Source organism: Cynocephalus volans, chromosome 1 (genome assembly GCF_027409185.1).
Source record: "Cynocephalus volans isolate mCynVol1 chromosome 1, mCynVol1.pri, whole genome shotgun sequence".
NCBI classification, from domain to species: domain Eukaryota; kingdom Metazoa; phylum Chordata; class Mammalia; order Dermoptera; family Cynocephalidae; genus Cynocephalus; species Cynocephalus volans.
The window spans coordinates 45,176,625-45,197,960 of NC_084460.1; the positions used below are offsets into that span (position 1 = coordinate 45,176,625).

Genomic DNA, 21,336 nt, shown 5'->3' on the forward strand with positions numbered 1-21,336 from the left:
AATGGTAACCAAGCATGAAAGTACAGACAGTCTCTAATACACAAATGTGTCATGCTTCAAAAGTTTGAAAGTTGGTTGTCTGGGACTCTGAATGTAGTTTCTTGTCGAATCAGTATTGTGAATGGTAGTTAAGTTCCGAGCTAGCCCATAGACGCTATATAATCTGCAATCTGAAGTATTCCTATTTATATAATATGTAATTTCCCCATAAAATTACTATGTACAGTAATAATTACTATATATAATATTTAATATTACACATAATAATTATTTTATGAATTAAAAACATGATGAGTTCTGTCTGGAGGGTAATATGTATGTTGGGGGGGGTGTATTTTTATATCCCCTTTCCATGCAACCCTAGCACTGGAAGTGGTTTTTCTTATCTCCAGTTAAGTTTGACTCCCATGGATTTTGGAGTGCAGGCTGTATTCAAGGGTGCAGGGAGTAGATTAGAGCCCTGAGTAATATGACTGGGCTGAGAGCAACGACATGGGGCTCCCAGGGACACATGGCTTCTTGGACTGGCCATCTTAATTACCCCCATTTGTTTTCTTCTGGGGTCGCCAGGCATTGGACTCTTTTGTTCCATGGTTACCATTTTTTGGTTTTGAGCAGGGTTTTTGCTTCTAGTCTACGACTGAATATTCTATTACAGTCTCCTGTTTCAAAAATAAATATGTAGTTCTAGGTAATTTCTAAATTTAATTGTGTGTAAGAGTTATTACCTGTTAATTTTGCTGTGAGAAGTTATAGAATCCCAGATGACCAATCTTTGTGGACTATGCATGTGTTCAAGTCTTATTCTCCTTTACTGTGTGTCACATTGCAGAAGATAACAACTTTTAGAGTTAACATTGCCTCCCTTGATTCTATTTCTTATTTAAGATTAGTTTTCACACAAGACCTTTTTATGACAGTACATGAAACCATGCAATACACTTCCTACTTGAAAGCTCTAAAACTGTCCACTTAAGTATTTTTGAGAGTCCAGGATGTCTTCTGCCAGAAGACTGGATAAACCTTTGGATAGGTAATCTCTGTGGTCCCTTGTGACTCTGTCTGTGCTTTTCATGGTACAAGGGAAGTTGATCTTCTAGGGCAAACACTGGCAGAATAAGGCAGTCACAGCAGAGTGGACCTAGGAGAAGATCTGAATGGCACAGCTGGGCCTGGTCCTGGAAATGTTGTGAAAAAACAGTTTGTCTCTGGCTCTCTCATCTCCCATAGATATAGTACATTCCTGTCTCCGAACCTACAGGCACTCAGTCTGTTTTTTTGTCCTCAGCCAAACAGTGCTAAAATGCTAGAGCATTAGATTGTTAGCTGACGAAGGTAGCAGGCCCGAGGTACTTCCATATAGAAGCTCACTCTGTTAAACCAGCTTATGGGGTACTGGAGAGCTGGAGGGTCCCTGCTTATATTCACAGGAGGCTTTTTGTTGATTTAACAGCTGCATTTTCACTTCTCAGCAGCAAGGGACATCTGTGCTCACCCCTGCTCCCAGAAAGGAAGACTTGATGTACCACTTCTGAAAGATTCAATCTGACATCATTGTAACCAGGAAGATGGGTCAGAGGCTGGAGGTGGAACAGGGCTGCTCCCCAGCACTGCACATTGTTCCACAGTGCCTTCTGGCACAGAGTGATGGAACTTTGTGGGATTCTGCCCCCCCCCCGCCTTAATAATTATAAGCACAGAAGGAGAGTGGGTTTTCTGGCCATAGAAGCTGTTGTATTAAGCAGTACTTTCTGCTTTTAGCAAATTTTATCCAAATGAGACTTTAGGTTTTCTCTCTCTGACTTACTGGCAGTTCTTCTGAAAATGTCTGATTATTTTTGCCAAAAAAAATCACTTGAGCACTTAAGCCATTTTTACCTGTGAAAATATGCCACGTTCTTTTAAAATATATTAGAAGTCACTCACTCAAAAGATTCTATATATTTTCTAATGCATTCTTTTTATATTAAGTAGGTTTCTGTAGGTTTTCGCATGCTTTTGTTTGGAGGATGTATTTTGTTGTGTAGAGGACTGCTTTATCTTTCTTGTAAGCTTGATTTTTGGTTTTACCACAAAGCATCTTTTTTTCTATATTGAAATGTCCACTAATTACAAAATCAGTGAACATTTAGGCTTACAAATTAATATCCGTATCCTTGGTTGTAGTAACTCGAAACCTAAAGTAATCTTCAACCTTTTCGTTTACACTTACATCCAGTTGATTGCCAAATCTTCCAACTTTATGCCTGAAATTTATTTCCGAACCTCTTTCCTTCACCCTCTTCACGTGCCTTGGTACAGGCCTTCCACATCTCTGGCCTTTAGAGTCGCCTTCAGTTGGTTCCAGCTCTTCATTTCTGTTGTGTCTTTTATGGGAGGAGATGTAATGTATCATTGTCCTGTTTGAAAAGTTCCATTGGCTCCCCATTGCCGAGGATATTATCTCCAGATTCCTTGGCTTCACCTAACACAGGGGCCTAAGACATGCTGGGGAAGCTTTTCACCAAGCTCCCTGGCTAGTCTCCCCCTGTGCCTTCACCACACACTACAGACCCTGTCTTTATCGGTGCTGTGTCTTCTGCCTGCTAAGCCACCACTATTCAACCTCCTTTCTGCTTGCAGTCTCTGCCTCAGTGGAGCACAGGCCTCCCCACCCTGCCCTGAGCTGTCTTTTCTATTGAATCCCCCCTCCTTTTTTTGTACTGTGGGAAATATTTTATTATGAAGATTCTTTCTCTGTTGCCTCTGTGAACACATTAACTTTGCCCTAATCCACCTGAGGAATCCGTCTGCCTAGGGGAAAGTTAGGATTTGGTTACAGAAAGCAAGGCCCTAGAAAGAACATATTCAGCTTCTGACATGCAAAATAGAATTTGCAGCATGCTGTTCCTTTTTAACACTTACTAACATTTTGTATCAATTCATATTTTTATTTTGTTGCCTATTATGACTTTCTTTTTAGCTAGAATATGAACCCTGTAGAAATATGGGATTGTCTTACACATCTTTGTATCTTCAGCACCTGATGTATCATAGCGTCTGGCCTGGAGTCACCTTGTGGATTTGTAGTATACATACATTTAGCCTTCCTTAATTAAACTATGTGTACTGTACCCCCCACCCCCCAAAAGACAGAAATTCCTTAAATACCACATTGCCAATATCAAACCATATGTTGGTATCCTCTGAGGAAAGGGAGGCTATGGTTGAAAAGAGAAAATAGGTTCAGAGCTGGGCTTTAAAGTGTCTAAGGCACTTTAAGGTATTTTTTCCTGAGGCTGATTTTAATTGCATGCAATGTTTAGCTCATAGCTAACTGTAGAATTTAGTTGTGACATAAGATGGGTTACCTCTGTATGTCCTTCAGAAGTGTTTGTGGAATTAAGTAGACTGTATCAGGGACTCAACACTTAAGAGTAATCTATCTAACAATTATTCTTGAATAGAAGAGTCTTAGTTTTTCCTATAAAGCATTATGATGGTCATCTGTAAATTCATGTAAGTCATGTTGGCACTTAATTTATTATAAGTTTACTGGATGACTACAGTTGCCAGGCAGTGTACCTGTGTACCCTTGGCCTCTTTTATAGTCATAAGAGGGAGAGCAACATAAAACAGTCACACAAACAATTAATTTTAATTGTGGAGGAAGTGCTGTGAAAGAAAAAAAGGTGCAGTGAGAGTTTAAGAAAGGGCCTTTGAACTGGTTTGAAGGGGTCACTGAGCTCTTAAGTGAGACCTAAAGGATCGTGTAGGCAAGCCTTTCAGCTAGAAATGGCTTAGGAGTTTTAAAGGACACAGGGAATGAGTGTCACTAGAGCGCTGGTCTCCAGCATATATCACCTCCTGACGTAACCACTCCCATAACTTAATTATTCACCAGTATAAAGTAGTACCTCCCCTTTGTTTATCCAGATTTTTGGAATTTTAAGGATTTTTCTTAAACTAGAACTTTGTGATTTGTTGAAGTCCTGTGCTCACTTTACTCATATTCCTTGAGATTTTATAAATTTTTTTTTTACACATCCTAAGTCTTGGTTATATCTTTTTATACCCCTTGTTAAGAGTTATTTTTCTAATCTTATAACTGTCTTTCATGTTTACTGTGAAAAACAAAAAAGAATAAAATCTTTATTCCATTCCCTATAGTATAAGCACTATAACATTTTGGTCTGTGTTCTGCCCATCATTATTGAAATCATTGTAGATTCCCAAGCAGTTATAAGAAGTAACACTGAGATAAACCCTTGTACACTTTATTCAGTCCTCTCCCCATCCTGCCCATAACATTTTGCAGAACTATATAGTACAGTATCACAACCAGGATATTGACATTGATACAATCTGTCCATCTTATTCATATTCCTTCAGGTTTACTTTACTCATTTGTGTGTGCATTATTTGTTTTCAGTAGATTCTTGTATTAGTAATGCTACTTTTATGTGATTTAATTCTAGTTTTTTTATACTGCCCTCAAAAAGCATCCCTTCCCCGATCATATCTCATTCATACCCTTGTGTATTTCCTCTAAACTTGTTTAAGAGATATTGCCCTATAACAGAAATAATGAGATTGAAAACAGAATTGTCAGTTGACTGATTAGCTGATTTGGGAGAGTGTGGCTGGTAACACCAAGGTCAAAGGTTCAGATCCCCTTACCAGCCAGCTGCCAAACACAAACACACAAAAGAAAACAATTGTCTTTCTGATTGTACTTTACTATGGATTGTTTAGAAACAATTTAGCCAGTTTATAGTTTTCTGAAGTGGCTGCTGAGAGGTACTATAACCAAGAGAGAACCATTTATTGCCATTCAGAATGGAACGAAGTATGAACAATGTCTGAAAAAGCCCTGACAGTGATGTGAATGTCAATTTATAATTTAAGCAGAGTAGAGTAAGTAGAATAAACATGGGGAAAGTACCAGTAACAAAGGAGGCTTTGAGATCTTGCTTTTAATCTTTAGTGAATATTGTTTTCAGGTGGTAATGGATCATCTCACTCTCTCCACTGATTGTCCCTCTATGGGACAAATGACCAAACAGATATTCACCACTCTGGTTGGTACATACATGGTCAGTTGGTTTATACTTTATGGCTTTCAGTGTTGCTTGAATTTTGTAAATGGAAATACAGTGTCAGAAAACACTTCCAAGTTGGAGTTTGGGAGTGTAAAGAGGAAAGAAAGAATAGACATGAAAAGTAAAAGGGAAGTTGTGTAGAGTAATTGAAGTTCAGAAAGCATGAAGAGAGCAGGAGAGAAGCTGGTTGGTAAGTTGCATGGAGTAGCTAAAAGCACATGGACCAGAAAGCCAGCTAGAAAAAATGTTAGAGCAACAGATAAAATACCTAGGGATTCTATCCAAGCAAATGGAAAGGACCTGAGAAGAAAAATTACTTAGGTAAGATTGTCAGGCTAGGGTAGCAAGAGAAGGGAGCCTTTCTATCCAGAATAGAATCTCTCAGCGGAAATTAGGCTCTCCCTAATGAAAAAATAACTGAGTTCTAGCTGACCTTATTTAGCAGCTCTTCTAATTAAAACTTAATAACATAAGAGTGGAAGGAAGCTACTTGAACAGGAGAACCTTTCTATCAAACCTGGCTGTTAAAATGCTGAAATTATTTTTAACTTGGCTTTTATTGAACATTGTTTTGGAGGTTCCAGATAAAGTAATAAGATAAGAAAGTTAAATTATTGCTAAACTACTCTCAGTTTGGCTGCTTACACAATTGGCCTTCACACTCTCCAGTGAGTACCTGACAGTGACTGGGTGTTCTGTGAACTCACTGAGGACAGGGACCATGACATAAGCTACCCGCCCTATAGACACTTGGCACAGCTCAAAATACAAAGACAAAAATTGGCTGCAAGTACAGTGATATATTGTTGTCTTGATTCTGAAGGTGATCTTCAAAACTTGGCTTTGTGGTGTTGATAACACCAAGGTCCAGGGTTCAATCTCTGTTGCTGGCCAGCAGCCAAAAAAAAAAAAAAAAAGTAATAAAATAATTTTTAAAAGTAAAATGGGAAAAAAAGAAAAGAAAAACTTGGCTTTGGTATCCTACTGCCCTAAATATATCTTAGTGAAATTTTATACTTTTTGCTTTGAGTAATCTTGTGAAGATTTTTTTTTTTAGCATAGTAGGAAAACACATTCTGATAATGATATTTCTTTCAAATTTATGTATTGCTGCTGCATGAAAATGTGACTAGATTTAGTGTTTCTCAAGTTCTTTTTTCATCCTGATATTTGCAGGTCCTAGGGATTTATTTTCCAGCTAGCCTGACGTTGATGTCATTTTAGAGTTTTGGAGGAAGAGTGCATAGTTAATTGTGTAATATCTTCAAAGGATATTACTTCTGCAATAGCTGTTCATAAGGCCTAAGTTATTTATGTAATAATAATTGACTCAGGGCCTGTATCTAGCAATATATGTATGGATTTTTGTTCCTATGTAGTTTTAGTTGTGGCATTGAGATATTGAGCAAACCATCATAAGGAAGGATTTGGCATCCATCAGCTTTCAAAAGCTTCTAAAAATCGATCCTACGGTATTAGCAAAGGTTTACTGCCTGCATCCATGTAAAGAGAATTTATTTTTTATGTATTCAGTGCTCAGAAGGAGCACTGCAAGGTCTCCTCTTGCCTGAAGCAGCGTGTCATGTCCAGTTATGCAACTGTTGCCCAAGGCTTATGATTAGAGGGGAAAGGGATAGATCCTTTAAAAAAAAATTTTCATTTTACTAAATATGTTGAGGAGGTAGTAAAATGTACTAGTTTGTTGAGATTTTGCTATTTCACTCAGGATATTATTTGAAGGAGTTACTTTGAACATTGCTTTTTAATTAAATATACTTAATAAAATTTGTTTCACCTTAAGTTAGAACTCAGGTAAGTGTCATGGAGAGCCATGCCTTTTTTTAAGATCTGCTTGTGAACGTGGTGAACAGAAACAATTCAGTGTTTTTAATATTTTCTTGTATTTTACTTCAGATTTGTACACAAAGTAATACATACCAGATAAATATGAGAAGTGAAATATTTGTACCAGAGCCATTCTGCCCATTCTTTTCCTTACAGAAGAACAAAGTAACAATATTCATTTTAATTACAGAAATACTATTGTAGGTTTTAAATTTTTTTTTGTATTTTAATCTCTTATGTTCCCCTTGATCTTTAATTTGTTAAATAGTTGCAAAGAATGAACATAACCTGCATTATCTTCTTGAAAAACAGCTGTATCTAATTATAATGGCTCATCTGTCTCTGAAAAATAGTGATTTGTTCATTCTGAAATCAGAACTACCAGATGCAGCTGCATGTTGTTACTATTTGAATTTAGGGAGAGGGAAGAGGATGCAGTCTTTTGAGATACTGTAATTCTCAAACACAAAGATGACACCAAGTCCAGTGGAACTGTTAGGCTGACCAACCAGAAGAAACACCTATTCTTAACATAGTATGAGACTTAAAGGCAGTATAATGGATTTAGTTGAAAACTGTAGAAGGAAAATCAACTACAAATGGATTAAGGTTAAATTTTTTTAAAAAAAAGTAATATTCCAACACTGAGGAAGACTTTCTACCTTTAGAAGCAATAAAGGAGATTACAGAGGAAAGGGTCAATAGGTTGGAAGACATAGATATTTAAAACTACTTTAAAACTTTTTATTACACAGGTAATGCATATTTGCTGGAGAAAAAGTGGAAAACAAGAGAAAAAAATCACTCATAATCCTGCCATGTAGTAGTAGCAGCTCTGTCATTACTGCTACATTGACAGTTTTGTGATTATCTATCCTCCTACACTTAAATTTAATTTCCCATACATGAAATTATTTAAATGTGTAATTAAGTAAGTTGGAAAAGTGGTTTCCAGCAAAGACAAAGAATTGATGGCTTTAAAATATGTAAAGAGCTTGTTTGAGTAAAAAAACCGCTAATGTTCCAAAAGATTTGAAGGCAGAGGACAGAAAGGGACAAAGTACCTCCTATGTGTGTATCATCCAGCAGACATTGGGTGCTTGCTAGCCAGGTTACACTTCTATGTTGAAGTTGTGCTTACTGTGCATATGAACAGCTGCCAGAAGTGACAGACATGTCTTATATTGTTGTATGTTTTATTGCAACATTTTGAGGCATAGTAATCAAGATATAAATTAAAATGTGCAGAAAACATTTTTCTTCTTTAGATGAATTTTCAAAAGATAATGTAGGAGAATGTATTTATGAACTTGGGGTAGGCAATGTTTCTTAAACAAGATACCCAAAGAAAGCTAACTATAAGGAAAAAAATTGAACTACATTTATATTAAGAATTCCTGTATATCATAAAACACCATTGACATTAGGTTGTTTGCAGAATTAGCCACAGATTTTTCTCACCCCTGTCCACATGCTCTTTTGAGTGTGACTCGCATCAAAAAGTGGAGTCTCTTTCTTCACTTTTCAATTTGTGCTTGATCAGGTGACTTGCTTTGGCCGATAGAATATTGGCAATCATGACATAAGCAGAGGCCTAAACAAGTACTTGCATATTGGGGCTTGCCCTTTCTTGCTGCTTTTGAGAATTCTAGTCATTACCATGTGAACAAGCCCAGGCTAGCCTGTTGGATGATGAGCAACATGTGGCCCAGTTACCACCATAACTACTGTCAACAGCCAGCTAAGCAACAGATATGTGAGTGAGACCATTGGGCCACCAGCTGACCACAAATGCATATGTAGACCCAGACAACATTACGTGGAACAGAGACAAGCCATCCCAGCTAAACTTAACCCAAACAGTCCACCTATAGAATCATGAACAAATAACTAGTTGTAAGTCACTGTGTTTGGGGGCAGTTTGATATACAGCAAAAGCTAACTGATACAGAGAAAGATACTTAAAATATGTCTGACCAGCAAAGGATTTGTGCCCAGGATACATAAGGAACACTGCATATCGTTAAGAAAAAGACCTAATTGAAAAAGTGGACAAAAGTTATGTACTGTATGATTCTGATTTTATGACATTCTGGAAAAGGAAAAGCTATGGAGGCAGTAGAAAAGATCAGTGGTTGCCAAGGGTTTGGTGGGGGAGGGTAAGATGTATAGAGAGGTGGAGCACGTGAGATTTTTAGGGCAGTGAGAATATTCTACATAATACTGTGATGGTGAATACATGTCATTATACATTTGTCAAAACCCATAGAAAATACAACACAGAGAGTGACTGCTTCTCCAAAGCACTGCGAGGTCTCCTCTTGCTTGAAGCAGTGTGTCATGTCCTGATGACTTGTGAGCAGATGTGATGTGTGCCACAAGTCATTTGTTGTTAACAATTTTTAAATGACTGGGTTTATGAATAAGTTACTTTTAAAAAGCTAGGTTAGAGTGGCTGTAAAGTCATTCCAATAATGTTACCTTCACATGATTGCATTCAGATATGCTTTCTTGAGTAGGAATTTCAAGTAACCCTGAATATTGCTTGACTTAGTTGAGAAAACAGATAGAAAACCACAGGCTATGGGCTAAAATGAGTTTTGACTCTTGTAACCTCATAATAAGACATAGCACATCTTGCCATGTAAGTAGTAAGTACTCACTGAACCGATGATTTTGGTTTTTGTCCATAAGCCCTCTCTCACTAAATTAGCCCAAAGAGATTTTTCTCTGGAAACCCTAAAGTTTTAAAGATCTTAACTGTTTATTCAACAGCATCCTGAATTATCTTTACATTAGTGGAGTTTGCATCTTATTCATGGATAAGGGTCTAAAAAAGATGAGAAACCTGTGTATAGACTGAATTATCCGTAAGTTGCACATAATGTATGATGCCTGTGGTTTTATGTGTACAGCCTGGTACTGTTGTTCTCAGGCACATTTCAGTGCTAGAACCCTTAATTTAATCCCCAGGAAGAAGCAAGAAGAAAGATGCAAGTGCACATGGAGGTTATGGCCTTTGAACCATTCATTTTACCTTTACAAAAGTGATGACATCGCTGGTGTTTGGGGGACTGGGTTGGGGAGGCAGGTAACATGTCTACTTGCTCAGGGGGCTTTAATCCATTCTGTTTTATTGTTAATCATCTGTAACCTTGGTGAATAGTCATGGATGTGTTTGTGGGGGTTATAAGTAACAGGGCCTAGCTAAGAGCCTCACATCTGTTTGTCTGGCTGTCTTCCCCACTGGAATACAAGTTCCATGATGGTAGGACTCTTTTTTTCTTTTGTTCATCTTCATATCCTTAATGCTTGTGCCATATAGTTAGTGCTCAGTCAATATCTGCCTGAATTGAAGGAACTCATACATTGAATCTAAACCTTGCTTCATGAATGTATATACACAGAGGTCTTTGGAAAGCCATACAGAAGAGCTTGGTTACCTGCTTCCTCTCTTCTCCCAATTGTCATTTTGTTTTCGTGGTCTCACTGGAGAACTAGCATTTAAAATGCTTTTAGGCATTGGTCATGTCTTAGTCTGTTCCTTCTTCACCCTTGGTCTCTCAAATGGTATGTAGAAAATACATTCCATCTAGAAAGTGCTTTGTGAACTCATTTGGTTGATAATAATAATGCATATGCCTTTTCCTAGGTTCTGGTAACAGAATCTTATAGTGCTCTTAGAGTGTTAAAGAAAATTCTCAGCCACAGCCAATTTGATTTTGGTATTCTATTTTCTTCCCATTCACATTCCTAAATTGTGCACAAAAGTATCATACCAATTTTTATAAGGATGGTTCTCAGTTATTTCAGAGTAGGAGAATCACGTGGGTTCCTAAAGTGCCTCCCCCCAGGGACCATGGAGGGAGGAAGCTGGTGGTTGGTAGTCTCATTCCCTGTAATGAAAACTGTGAGCCTTCCACTTTCAGATATCTGCAGCTACTTGTGTCCTTAGTCAACTGTATGTATCACTGTCCTTTGGCAAACGGCCAGAACCCCAGGGCCTGAAATTCTTAAGCTGTCATTGTGGAAAGCAGAAGGTAAACAAAACAGAAGTGAAAGTAGATTTAATTTTTTTAGACTGTTCTCTTACAGGAATGGTTTTGTGGTTCTCAGCATTAGAAAGACACTGGTTCCAATATGTTTTATTGACATCAATTACTGTAAGTCTGATTCATTTTCTGCTTATTGATTTCTGCCCAAGGTGAAATTCATGACATTTAACAGAAAATATGTGATTTTAAAAAAACAGACACCATTAAAGACTATAAAAAGAAGATTTAAAGTCAGAGACAGTTGAAAAAGCATTTTTTATACATCTTTGTTAATGATTCTATTCTAATTCTCTGTATAAATAATATAAATAAAGCTCCAGTAGTTTATTATAATGAACTCAGAATGCTATTTCTAAATTCTGGTTTAAGGCCCAAATTCATTTTATCTGCATTAAAGTTTTTCAGTAGTAGACCACCATATTAATATGCTTTCACCAATAACAGTGTTTTAAGGTGGGCTCCTCCATTTCCAGGTGAATCACATTATTACAGCTGGAAAATAATTTTTAGTTGTGAAACTGCACCAGACCTTAGGGTATCGAAAATAACTATTAACCACAAATATTTAAAGTGGCTTTGTTCTTCTAAATGTTTTGGGGTCACCACCAATGACAGTGGTCCCTTTTTTATATTTTTAAGAGTTTCTTATTTAAATAGTCGCATAACCATAGTTTTTAAAAATTAAGTAAATTATCATATTAAAGCTTTTATTAAGTTTCCAAACAATACTGTAGTTTACTCTGAAGATGCATTATTCTCAGTATCCTGCAGCTTTACCCTTCCGTCATGTGTCTCGGTACTGATTTATTTTTAGATGTGGCTGGAGTCTGTCTGTCTTCCATGCCTCTGAACTGCTCCCACATGTTTCATATTTCTCTGCATATGCTTCATCCTGGGTAGATTCTTCTGTATTAGCTTTCAATTTACCCATCATTTGACTGTGTTCAACCCAGGGTTTATCCTATCTATTGAGGTTTTTAAAAAATTTTTAGTGACTATCAATTTCATTTCCAAGATTTCTCATTTGTTTTCTGTCTTTTTGTTCTGGTTTTATTTCTTCCTGTTTTTATTCATAACATCTTTTCATACATGCTTCCTTCATTTATCTTTAAAGTCCCTGACAAACTATCCAATAAATTTCATGTGGAATGGATTCATGTTGTAGTTGATATGTTGGTTATGTTTTTCAGGACTAGTTATCGCCAGTGTTTTTGGTAGCTTGCTTACAGATCATTTCGCGTAGGAGGCCTTTTGTTTTCATTTATTCTCATTCTGTTTTTGAGCCTAGCTGTGACTTTGTGGTTTTCTCTAAATTTAATTGACTGTTGCTTTATGTTTGGAGTAGAGCATGTACATCAGAGTGTGAAATTGACCTCACTGTCTCCACCAGAAGTTCTCCTTGCCAACTTTGTGAAGGGAATTCCATACTCCCGTTTCTGCTCTCATCCCCTGATTTGTGGGGAATTTGTAAAGCAATTTGATTGTTTTTTCCATGTAGTTTTCCACATGCACATAATTGTTCTGTTAATAATCTGCAACTCCATTGTCTTTTAACATTGCCCCTGACCACTGTGTGAGATGACCCTCGCAGGGATGGTTCTTGTACATCCTGCTGCCCTTTCAACACTGCCAAGTTCCTTCCTCCCTCTCTCTGTCTCCCTTTGAATTACCGCATAAGATTGGTAAGGTGCTTGGTTTGCATTTTAGCATGTATTTTAGTGATTTATTTATAGTGATTTTAACATTTAGACTAAAACAGGCTTGGTATTGATTAGCTAAATTTTAAGCTTTTTATTTTCTAGGCATTGTAGTTTATCTTAAAATTTAATAATATTGAGTATATGACTTCTTATATATTGATTATATGGGTGTAAAAATAAGTATAATAAAAATTTTCCCTAAGACTTTTGTAGTAAATTATACTGTTCCATTAATTTTCATATATAAAGGATATAGTATTGCTTCCGACTTAAAAGACATTTAACCTCTGATGATTTGTGTATTTTTCAGAGTACCTTGTTACACAGAAATGTTATGTTCTCATTTATAATGAGATTTATGATTAACAAAATTTGTTCAACACATTACTTTGAAGATCTGGTTTCTAAAAGTTTAGGCTAACCAACTCCCCCGCCCATTTCTATATATCTCCCTATTCAGCAACTACTGTTAGAGTTCCAGGAAATGTACACCCTGTATTTTCACTTATTGCATTTTAAATTATTACCTTTGCTATACTTATGCATTTCCCCTCAGTCTAGCTCTGCCTGTCCATTTCTGAGAGCCAATTGCTTCCCTAAAGGACTAGGTAGCAATCGGAACAATCAAATTAGACAGCCATTTGTAGAATGAGAGCCCAGGGGGAGCTTAGAAGACATGATGGGCGCTAAGGGACTTTGTAGTTCCCTGAAGTTCTAGTGAGTAATGGGTACCACTGGAGTTTTTTCTTCCTTTAGACTTTTAAAACAGATCACTGTTAGAATCATTTAAAAATAACCCTTTCTGCGTCGAATAGTTTTAATGACTATTTTGGTACTGTCTTGTCAGGCTCTCTGAGCCAACTACCAAAAAAAAAATTCCGGTAACTTCCTTTTTGTAACAAGTAATTGAGAAAACAAGATTAGATCACACATTTACTTATATGTATTCCCTTTCAGAAACATTTTTGTTGTATAGAGTGAAGCATGATAGCATAGAGTTAAGGACTCTGAACTTTGGGAGCCTTTAAAACCATCCATTAATTCAGTCAACAAACTGATGTTCAGTGCCTACTCTTGTCCTAGGCCTGTGCTAGGAGGGCACAGAGGTAAGAGTCCAGGCGCTGCTTATCAGACTCCTGACTGCTAATGAGATGCTGTCTCTGTCTCTTCACATGTTGATAGTTTTAAGATGAGTAATGCATTTTACCATGCAGCCAAGAAGACACGTTCACCCAGCTGTGGGACTGAAGAGAAGGGTGCTAAAACCAAAAATTTCTGTGTTTCGCTCAATGAAATATTTAATGTAAACATAAAAATGTTTCTTCAGGGCTGGCTGGCATTTGTGTTTTCAAGAGAAATAAAATCTCAAAATTCATCCTCTTTTCACCCAAGTTTAACTTTTTGCCTAATTGGATTTGGGAGGTATTTGAATAGTGGATAATGAGCCTTCCTGAATAAATACAAAAATTAATTCACTCTGGGCTCTAATTCATTCAGTTACCACAATTTTATAAATATGTTTCCCCTTTGTATTCATTTAGGAGATTGTTATCTTATTAAATGAATGGGGAGAATGGGAAATCGGGAGCTTCAGAAACTTTAACTTCAGTAGCTTTAGAAACTAGAAGAAGTGAACTAGAAGTGAACTTTAGAACAAGAAGGTGGTGATGATTTCTGGCTTGTTAACTTTCTTGCCCCGTTTAAGATCTGCAGTTCAGCAGGTGCTTTAAACACGATCAAGTGTTTGTGAATCTTTCTAGCCCAACTAAATCATAACTTTGGAAGAATTTGCTTTTTTTCCTCTCATGAAAATAGCTTCCCATACAGATGATTTAGATTACTTTGGGTGCCCGATGCCTATATAAAATGATCTGAAATTTGAACTATATACCTATAAGCTTTGCCAAAACTTAAACCTGCTTCAGTAGTGTATTATCAGGCCTTCTCTCTAGGAGAATGTGCACATTTAGCATCTATTACATGTGATGCTTTATTATTCTATCACATTTCTGAAATCTGCACTAAGAAGAGCAAGTAGACTCTTGAAAAACCAGAACGGGAGAAAGTAGGTAAATAATCTATTTGTTTCATGTTAGTATATTTAATTTCCCACTGGTAAAATTTCCAATTTATTGTGATTCACCCCTGAAATGCTGAGGTACACATTGAATTATTCCTGACAGTTTCAGTGTTTTTGTTTAAGGTATACTTCTGGGAACCTGTTTCATGGTGAGTTTATTATTTCCTTTTTGGCTTGGCTCCTAAATTTACCCAGCAGTCATCAGTTTTAAGGTTTTTATTTTATTTTGTTTTCTCTGTGGAAATTTTACACACTTGGTAGATTAGAAGTATTTATTTAATTTTTTGTCAGAATAATAAAAGATCTTCTAGAGATATTTTATGCATGTGATGGAAGTCTAGTTAAACTTGTCTATTAGTCATGAATCTGCTCATTCTACAGCTTTTGGAAAGTTAGCTTACCTTTTATACAGTTTTAGAATACAGAAAGCTTGTTTTGTTATAATTCTGTAAAGTTCTGTGATACGGTACTCTACTTGCTTTCTTCCAAACTACTAATGTTAGTTACCTTTAATTGTATAGGTACTTATCACTCCCCAACCTTAAGGCTATCATCCTGGCATTTTATCTTACTAAGTGAAATATATGCACTTTTATTCAGAGCATGCATATATTTCCCATGTGCCATTCAGAGTAGAGAAACATGAGTGATTCACCAAAAACAGTGTGATTTCTAATATCCAGAAACTGACCCCTTTTTACCACCTCTGTTACTAGTGCCACCATAGTTCAAAGCCACCGTCATCCTTTGTCTGGATTATTGCATTAGCTTCCTAACTGAATCCTTTCTTCCACCACTGACCCCTTGCAATTTCTTCTGCATGTAGTAGCCAGGAGGGATCCAGTCATTACTATGCTTAGAAATTCTTTATAACTTCCCATGTGACTCAGAATAAAAGCCAAAGTCCTTAAAGTTACTTTTAGGATTCAGTGTTCTCACACCCAACTCGCAGCTGTATCTCTACTACTTTGCCCCTCATTCACTCCAACCACAGTGGCTTCCTTACTCTTCTTGCTCAGACATCCTCCTGCCTGGAATATTTTTTTTTCCCAGGCATCTCTATGGCTCACTCCCTCACCTCTTTCAGATCTCTGCTTCAGTGTCACTTTTATTGGGAGGTTTTCTGTGACCATCCTACTTAAAATAATCTGCCCAACTATCTCCCCCTTCTCTGCTTTATTTTCCAATTTAGCACTTACCACATGACATGTGATATATTTTGTTTGTCTCTTTCTGTCTTGTAGAAGGTAAGTTCTATGAAGGAAGGAATTTTTATCTGTTTGGTTCTTTGCTAAAGCTCCAAAGTGCCTCGTACACAATAGGCCCATTATATTTATTGAATAAACATTGACAGTCTGAAATCTAATTTTTGTTTAGTGACTAATACTAAAAATTATTGAGTAATATTAAAAGTATTACCTGAATAGACTGGAAAGGGATATAAGATGAGCCCTATGATTAACTTTCTGGGTGGCAGTCTCACTGAGTTTAGGAAACAGAGGTGGGAGTTCAAAGAGTCTGAAATGAGGGGCTGGCCAGTTAGCTCAGTTGATTAGAGCACAGTGGTATAACACTAAGGTCAAGGGTTCAGATTCCTGTACTGGCCAGCTGCCAAAACACAAAAACAAAAAAATAAAAAATAAAAAAACAAAGAGGCTGGCCGGTTAGCTCAGTTGGTTAGAGCTTGGTGTTGTAACTTCAAGGTCAAGGGTTCGGATCCCCATACCAGCCAGCCGTAAGAAACAAAAATGTAAAAGAGGCCAAAAATGGCTAGAATTTGCAGAGTACTAAAGATGAGAGAGCTATGCAAAGGAGGAACTTCAGAAATCTGCAAAAGGGTCACTTTGAGTCTTTGGCTGAATACCATATATGCTTCAGAGGGTGAAACTCCATGAGCCTGAATAAAGGACAACGGTTGGAGAAAGGACATTTCCCAACATTCATTCAAGTTTACACCAGCTGGAGTGGAGAGACCTCTGTAATATGTAGGTCATTCAGTAGGAACATTCAACAAAAAAATAGTTAGATATGCAAAAAAAAGCAGAACAGTGTGATTCATGGGAGAAAAATCAAATAATAGAAACAAGCCCAGAAATGACAGATGATAAATTAGCAGATAAGGACATTAAAACAGCTGTTATAAATAACTCAATATGTTTAAACATTTAAAGAAAAACAAGAACATAATGAGAGATTAAATGGAAGATAAAGAACCAAATAGCACCTCTAAAGAAGAAAAATACAATATCTGAAACGAAAATTTCACTAGATGGGATTAATAGCAGTTTAGGCACTGCAGAAGAAAAAATCAGTGAACTCGAAGACATACCAATGAAAATACTGAAATAAAGTACAGAGGAATAAATTTGGGTGGATGGGGGTGGATGCTCAGTGACACTGGAGCAATATTAACAACCTAACACCTGTATAATTGGAGTCCCTCCCCCCCCAGAAATATTTGAAGGAACCATTTCCAAAAATTTTCCAAGTTTAATGAAAACTATAAACCTACAAATTCAAGAATTACAACAAACTTAAGCAAAATAAACATGATGAAAACCACAGTAAGTTACATCATTATCAGTGTGCTGATAAAACCAGTGATAAAGAGAAAAGCTTAAAAGCAACAAGAGGGGGAAAATTATATACATGAGGGTACTTCAGAAAGTTTGTGGAAAAATAGAATTAAGAGATAATACAAACTCTTTCCATGAACTTTTCAAAGTACCCTAGTATTATGTACAGGGGAACCAGGATAAAAATAGCTACATACCTCTTGTCAAATGCTTCAAATGAAAAGATAGTAGAACGATGTCTTGAAAATGCTGAAAAAACTATCACAGTAGTCAGTGAAACTATTTTTCAGAAATGAAGGCAAATTAAGACTTTTTTTAGGGGGAAAAAAGATTGAGAGAATTTGTTGCCAGCAGACTAGCACAGGAAATGTTAATGGAAGTCTTTAAAGCAGAAGGGAAATGATTAAAGATGGAAATTTGGGTCTGTACAAAAGAATGAGGAATGCTGAAAGTGGCATATATGTAGAAAAATATGAAACATTTTTCTCATTGTAAAATTTAGAATTAATTGCTTAAGGCAAAAATAAAAATACATTGTGGTATTTATAACATATGGAAGTAAAATGTATGATAACCATACTCCAAAGGATAAGAAATATACTGTTTTTACATTACTGATAAAGAGTGATAGACAACTTGGCAAATAATGGAGTAGCCGCCTGGGTTCCTGAGATGGGGACCATGGGACCTCAAGCCTTACGCCTGCCCACAACCAGGCAAGCAACAGAGCCAGCTACTCACGGTCCTGAGATGGGGGCTGTGGGCCTCACTCCTTGCCCCTGCCGACAACCAGGGAAGCAATGGAACCAGCTGCGCAGGATCTTGAGGTAGGAGCCAAGGGCCAGCCCTGCTCCCTCCATCTCCAACACAACATCTAACAATGCACTTATTAGCTATGTATGTTTCTTTGGGGTGTGTGACTTATCTGCTCATGTCCTTCACCAAATTTCTGCTTAGATTTTTAAAATTCATTTTTAAGAGTTCTTTTCGCATTAAAAGTGATATTACTTGAATTTATGAATTAAATACATATTATAAACCCTATGGAACCACTAAAATGTTAGAGTTATAACTAATATTCCAACAGTAGAAATAAGATGAAATACCAAAAACAAGAAAAGAATGAAAAAATATTAATCCAAAAGAAGACAAAGAGGAAAAAAGAAACAAAGATCAAATAGGTCACAGAAGAAATAACTAAACAACTAGCAAGATGGTAGATTTATTTTTTTTGTTTTATTTATTTATTTTTATTTTTTTAAAAGATGACTGGTAAGGGGGTCTTAACCCTTGGCTTGGTGTTGTCAGCACCACGCTCAGCCAGTGAGCCAACCGGCCATCCCTATATAGGATCTGAACCCGTGGCCTTGGTGTCATCAGCACCACACTCTCCCAAGTGAGCCACGGGCTGGCCCCAAGATGGTAGATTTAAATTCAATCATGTCAGTAATTGTATATTGTCTAGATACTTGAATTAATGGACAAAAATTGTCATATCAGATAAAATAGATATACGTTAAAAGTAAAAGGATACAGAAAGATATACCATGTACACATGTCAGTGAATGTTTATTGTCTCTTCTCACATGATGACTGTTGGGCCGGGTATAGAATTCTAGGTTAGAAATCATTTTTCTTCAAAATCTTGAAGGCATTGCTCCATTGCCAGCCAGGTTTCAGTGTTTTTCTTGCAAAGTCTGAAGCCATTCTAAATCACCTTATTCTTGGGAAGTAAACTAATTTTTCTTCCTGGAATTGCATATTACTGTTGCTTAGAATGGGTCTGGTTTTATCATTATGATGAGCACTTGGTGGGTCCTGCAGATTTCCTTGAATTATTTTTTGATGTTTTCTTTCCTTTTTTGGTCTTGTTTTTTGTTTTTGTTTGTTTGTTTGTTTTTTGGTTTGCTTAACTTTCTATTATTTTTTTCTCGACTTTACTTTCTGGTGGGATTTCTTCTACATTTATCTGACTCTTCAATTGAGCTTATCATTTTTGCTATCTTGTTTTTAAGTTCCAAGAGACATTTTTGTTTATATAACATCATATTCTTAATTCATAAATACAAGATCTTTTCTTTCTAATTGGCAAGGATTGAATTGTGTTCCCCAAATTATATGTATTAGAAGCTTGATCCCCCCTGTGACTGTTGGGTAGGTGGGAAATCCTTGCATGGTAGTTGAAAGGTGGGGCCTTAAAGAGGTGATTGGATTGTGAGAACTATGCCTAGTGAATGGATTGGTCCATTCACTCAGTAATAAGTTGATAGATTAACGGTGGTCATGGGCATGGTTCTAATGGCTTTAAAAGGAGCCAACTGAGAAGGTTAACACTCTCTTTGCTCCTCCATTCTGCCATGTAAGACCCCTGCATCATTGTGACCACCAAGGCCTTCATTAGATGTGTACCCCAGACTTCTCAGCCTTCCAAAGTATAAGCAATAAATTTCATTTTCTTTGCAAATTAACCAGTTCCAGTTATTTTGTTATAAGCAACAGAAACAGACACTGAGTATATTAATGATATATATTTTAAATCTTTCTACTCTGCAATTTGTTTCCTCTGAGGGCTTTTTTTCCTGGCTTTCTTTTTAGTTTTTTGTTTTCATATTATAAACTTTCCTGTTACATCTTGTCATCAGTAGTCTGCACATGACAGAGAGTAAGGGCTTATGGGCAGATTGAGAGCCCTGAGCAGGTGAAAGGGGCTTGTCAACACTGTGCTGGCCATTGAGACTTTAGTTGGGCTGTTGATTGCATACTTTGGTGATAGCAGCTTTTGGTCTTTCCTCTTGTCTGGTCAGATCATCTAGAGAATGTTCTGCCTCATGCCTGGAAGAGAAAGGGCCTAGGTGCCAGCAGTGTTAGTATCTAATGGGGAAAGAGGGCTTGGGGTCCTGGTGTTTAGTTTGCACATGGTCACTTATACCCCCTGTTTTTATTGCAGCACTCATACTTTCTGCTGTGCCAGTCTAGCTCCAGTCCAGAGACCTTCTGATTTACATTTTCCAGAAAATAGATTTCTGAATTTCTGCAGAAGTGTGAGGTGGCAGTCACCCAGCAGCATGGAAGGGAGTGGGTAGTGGGATGGTGATCCAGTTCTCAGAAAGCTCCACCCCTGTCTCCTGTAGGGAATCCTACCCCTCCTTCCCAAGTGACAGCACTCCCTGAGCCTTGGAAGACTCTGGAGTGGTTCTGTGCTTTCCCACTACTGGCTTGTAATTGCGCTTTCTCAGACCTGCCGACCACCAATCAGACTGATTTTCAGCTTCCAGGATTTTGTTGCTATTGTCTCCTCCTGTTCTCCCCTGTAGGTTTGTCTTTCTTTCTTTTTTTAAATTGTGGTTAAATATACAAAACATAAAATTTATCATTTTACCATTTTTAGATATACAGTTTAGTGGCAGTAAATAAATTCGTGTTATGTGTGTTTGTCTTTTGATAATAAAACAACAAATTACAAATAAAAGATTGTTTCATGTTATAGGGATGTTTTAGGGGAGAGCAAAATTAGGCGTGTGTGATCAGTCTAACAGGAGGCATGGTGCAGGTCTTCTGTTAATCCAGGGGTGATGGAATTTGTTTACCACCTTCTAGGCAAGTAGTTGGATAGTTTGTTAGCATAAAAGTGCATTTTGTCTGCTCTTAATAAATGTGGCATTACAAAAGGTTGCAGTTGAAATTCCTAGACCTGGCATTCAAGGCTCTCAAGATCTGGCCTATCCCGCTGTGTCCCCAGCCATCTGTTGTTCCTCTCTAGTGCCCACTCAGTGTTTCTGGCATTAGATGGGATCTCCAGCCCCCTTGCCTTTGCCATGCTGGGTGTTCCTGAGTGAAGGGCTCCTCTCCTTCTGTCCCTCTGTTCTCTTCATCATCTTTCCAGCTTCCAGCCCCACGTCACTGCCTCCCACCCTGGGCCGGTGGTTGTTTCTCTTCTCTTCTCCTCCCGTAACCCTGTACATACCTCTGAATTATCACCTTGTGTTTCCCATACTGCTT

The 21,336-nt window shown here is 37.3% G+C and overlaps 1 protein-coding gene across 1 annotated transcript in view; it reads left to right on the plus strand.

The window, feature by feature from the left end:
- PTPN1 (protein tyrosine phosphatase non-receptor type 1) overlaps positions 1-21,336 on the plus strand; it is a 61,316-nt gene that overhangs the window by 18,443 nt on the left and 21,537 nt on the right. The gene's annotated exons all lie outside the window — the stretch shown is intronic.